This window comes from Carlito syrichta, unplaced genomic scaffold, assembly GCF_000164805.1.
Source record: "Carlito syrichta isolate Samal-C Ts95f unplaced genomic scaffold, Tarsius_syrichta-2.0.1 Scaffold304557, whole genome shotgun sequence".
Taxonomy (NCBI): domain Eukaryota; kingdom Metazoa; phylum Chordata; class Mammalia; order Primates; family Tarsiidae; genus Carlito; species Carlito syrichta.
The window spans coordinates 317,539-321,927 of NW_007248653.1; positions in this window are offsets into that span (position 1 = coordinate 317,539).

A 4,389-nucleotide genomic window follows, 5' to 3' on the forward strand; every position below is an offset into this window, starting at 1 on the left:
ATCGCCGGAGCCCAGCAGGTCGAGGCTGCGGTGGCCGGAAGCGGCCACTGCACTCCAGTCTGGGCGACAGAGTGAGACTCCAACTCAAAAAAAAAACAAACCAAAAACAAAAAAAGTAGATTGAAAACTAGTTTTATAGTGCAATCCCATTATAACTCTTTTCAGGGGATTATAAGTAATTTGTTTATGTTTATCTATATTTTTCTGTTTTTCTTCTTTGTCATCTTTTTTTTTTTTTTTTTTTTTTTTTGAGTAGGAGTCTTACTCTGTTACCCAGGTTGGAATGTAGTGGCACATTCACGGCCACCGCAGCCTCTGCCTGCTCAGTTCAGGCGATCATTCCACCTCAGCCTTCCAAGTAGCTGAGATTACAAGCACATGTCACTATGCCCAGCTAATTTTTTGATTTATTGTAGAGACAAGATCTCACCAAGTTGCCCAGGCCGGTCTCGAACCCCTGGACTCAGGCAGTCCTCTCCCCTCAGCCTCCCAAAGTGCTGGGATTACAGGCATGAGACACCGCACCCTGCACTGGGTTTTTCCTCATAAACATCTATCACATTGTTCAATGAAAATAAAATAATGTGTGGAAATCTACTCTATAGTCAAGGCCATTGCTATAAGTGGGAAACTGTCCCAGGGAGTCTTTTTTTTTTGAGTTGGATCCTCACTTTGTCGCCCAGACTGGAGTGCAGTGGCCGCTCCCAGCCACCGCAGCCTCGATTTGCTGGGCTCCGGTGATCTTTCCGCCTCAGCCTTCCAAGTAGCTGGAACTACAGGCGCGCGCCACCATGCCCGGCTAATTTTTTGATTTTTATTGTAGAGATGAGGTCTCGCCAAGTTGCCCAGGCGGGTCTCAAACCAGGGAGTCTTAAGGAAGGGCTAGGTCTTAATGATCCTGAAATGGTGATCCTCTCTGCTGGTTCCAGTCTATGTGTCTTGCACTTCTCGCTGTAAAGCATAACATTGCCATTAGGATTTATGAAATAAATGGAAAAATACTGGAAGGTCAGGAGGGAAGGAAGGAGGGGGAAACAGAGAGAAAGAAAAATCCCAGCTGGGCACAGTAGCTCACACCTGCAATCCCAGCATTTTAGGGGGCTGAGGCAGGACATTGCTTGAGCCCAGGAATTCAAGACCAGTCTGGGCAACATAGTGAGACCTTGTCTCTGCAAAAATACAAAAAAATTGGCTGGGCGTTGTGGCCCATGCCCGTAGTCCCAACTACTCAGGAGGCTGAGGAGGAAGGATCACCTAAGCCCCAGAGGTGGAGGCTGCAGTGAGCTGTGATTTGCCATTGGCCTTTAGTTTGGGTAACAGAGTAAAACCCAGACTCAAAAAAAAAAGAAAAGAAAGAAAGAAAAGAAAGATCCTACTATCTTTTTCAAGACCAGGAGCAGTGGCTCACACCTATAATCCCAACACTTTTGGAGACCAAGGCAGGAGGATCACTTGAGGTCAAGAGTTCAGAACCAGCATAGGCAAAGCAGGAAGACCCTTCCTCTACAAAAAAAAAAAAAAACTTTAAACATTAGCTGGCCATGGTGGCATGTGCCTGTGGTCCCAGTTATTTGGGAGGCTGAGGTGGGAGGATCCCTCGAGCCCAAGAGTTCAAGGCTGCAATGAGTTATGATTATATTACTGTTCTTTAGCCTGGATGACAGATAGAGACCGTGACTATTAAGAAGAAGAAAAAAAAAGCCAGGCTCAATGGCTCAACCTGTAATTCCAGCACTTTGGGAGGCTGAATCGAGTGGGTTGCCTGAGCCCACGGGTTCAAGACCAGACCAAACAGCTTGGTGAGACCTCGTATCTACAAGAAATCAAAAATTAGTTGGGCATGTTAGGGCGTGCCTATAGTTCCGGCTACTTGGAAGACTGAGGCGGAAGGATCGCCTGAACCCAGTAGGTCGACACTGGGGTGGCGGTGAGCATGCCACTGCACTCCAGCCTGGTCAATGAAGGGAGACTCCAACTCAAAAAAAAAAGAAAAAAGGCCAGCACAGTAGCTCACACCTGTAATTTCAACATTTTGGGAGGCCAAGGAAAGAGGATTGCCTGAGCCCAGCCTGGATTTGAGACCAGCCTGGGAAACTTGACAAGACCTCATCTCTACAACAAATCAAAAAAATATGGTTGGGTGTGGCAGTATGCACCTGTGGTTCCAGCTACTTGGAAGTCTGAGGTAGAAGGATCACCTGAGCCCGGCTGATCAAGGGTGAGGTGGCCATGAGCGCGCCACTGCACTCCAGCCTGGGCAACAGAGTGAGACTCCAACTCAAAAAAAAGATTCACCTCAAATGTCTCCTCTAAGAATCGTTCAAAGTCATGATTTGGGGACATTTTAACGCTGAAAACAACCCAAGAAATTAGGTGTAATCGTGTCATTCAGCCCTAACTCCAATCATTCACTGATTCATCCAGCGGCAGGCGCATGCCAGGTGCTGGCGGTACAGGTGAGAGGAGACCTGGCTTCCTACTTCCCAAAGGTGAGCCCTGAGAAAGCAGAGCCCCGGTGAGGTCTGTTCAGGGCAGGGCCAGCCCTATGGGCCCTGCAGCCTATACGGAGAAAGGTCCCACACCGTCTCCTGCTCTGCTCTTGCCATCTTGAAATTCTTCATTTTTGAACCAGGGGCAAGGCCTGCATTTTCATTTTGAACTGGACCCTGTCAATTACTCAGCCCATCCTGGGGATGGGAAACATGAAAGCCTAATTGAACATCAGTAGTCAAGCCTTGAGTAGGGCTTGGGGCTTTCTGCTCTCAGTGCCAACTGTTTCTCTTAGATCACAAGCACTTACCTGGGTCCCCAGGGAAACGGGAGGGCTTCTGCTTTCCAAACTCACCGTCACCATCACAGGTTTGTTGCCCAATGCACACAGCAAGTCCATACACAGAGACACGGGTTTGCAACAGAGAAAGAAGCTTCCTCACCAAATGAGGAGACAGGAGGAAACCACCAATCCATCTCCTCAAGGAGTTAGGTTAGGGTTTGTTTGTTTGTTTTGCTGTTAGTTTTTGTTTGTTTGTTGTTTGGGTTTTTTTGAGTCAAGGTCTCACTCTTTCGCCCAGGCTGGAGTGCAGTGGCATGATCACGGCTCACCACAGCCTCAACCTCCTGGGCTCAGGCGATCCTCCCTCCTCAGCTTCCCAAGTAACTGGGAGTACAGGCACATGCCATCACGCCTGGTTAATTTTTATGCTTTTTTTTTTTCTGGTAGAGAAAAGGTCTTGCTACTTTGTCCAGGCTGGTCTAGAACTCCTGGGCTCAAGCAATTCTCCCGTCTTAGCCTCCCAAAGTGCTGGGATCACAGGTATGATCTTCCTCACCCAGCCTCATATGGACACTTATTTTTTTAAGAATGTGCCACCACGCCCAGCTAATTTTTTTTTTCTTTTTTATAGAGACAGGATCTTACTATGTTGCCCAGGCTGGTCTTGAACTCCTGGCTTCAAGCAATCCTCTGGGCCTCCCAAAGTGCTGGGATTATAGACCTGAACTGCCACACCCCGCCCCAGCATTTCATTCCTTCCTTTCTGTGGAACTTGCCGTGTTTGGCATAAACTCGTCTGTGTGTGCGTGAAGTCTCTTCCTTCATTCCCTCTCCCAGCAGACTGTAAATTCTGGGAGGTTGTGGCCTATGCCTGAGCCTCTCAAACAGTGCTCAGTACTGTGTTTTACACGCTGTTTCAAATGTGCTTAAGTTTAATTTAATCGTATTAGTAACTCCTCATTTTCCCTTCATGTGTATCAGATTATTCCCAGCAGTCCTTCCGCTGTTGGAGAGAAATAAAAATGCCAGGCAGGAGAGTCATGCACACAAACCAGGATCATAAACATACTGAGGGAAGCGGCTCCCAGGCAGGCCGTAACGGGGAGGATTGGGGGAAGGAGGGAGCAGAGTTTTCAGAGGACAGCCCAGCATCTTTGGTCTTTACTCCATCTTCAGGCTGGGGAGAGGGAAATACACTTGAAGATCTGGAGGTGGGAGCAGCATCGTGGTTGAGGCTGCAGGCCCCGAGCCAGGAACGCCTGGCAGAATACAGGATTGAACGCCTAGTGAGAAACTCTCGTGTGAGCCTCCCTCATCTGTGACATGGGGAGCACCACCCTCTGAAGGGTTACTTGCAAGCCATAGATGAGACCATGCTTGTGAAGGGTTGACACACTGCCTGACACACACGTAAGCTTTGGTAAGTGGACATCAGCAGGGCACAGTGGTTCGCGCCAGCAATCCCAGCACTTTGGGAGGCCCAAGGAGAAGGATCGCTTGAGGCCAGGAGTTTGAGACCAGCCTGGGCAACACAGCAAGACTCCATCTCTACAAAAAAATCGAATAATGAGCCAGGTGTGGTAGCACATACGTGTAGTTCCAGCTACAGGGGAGGC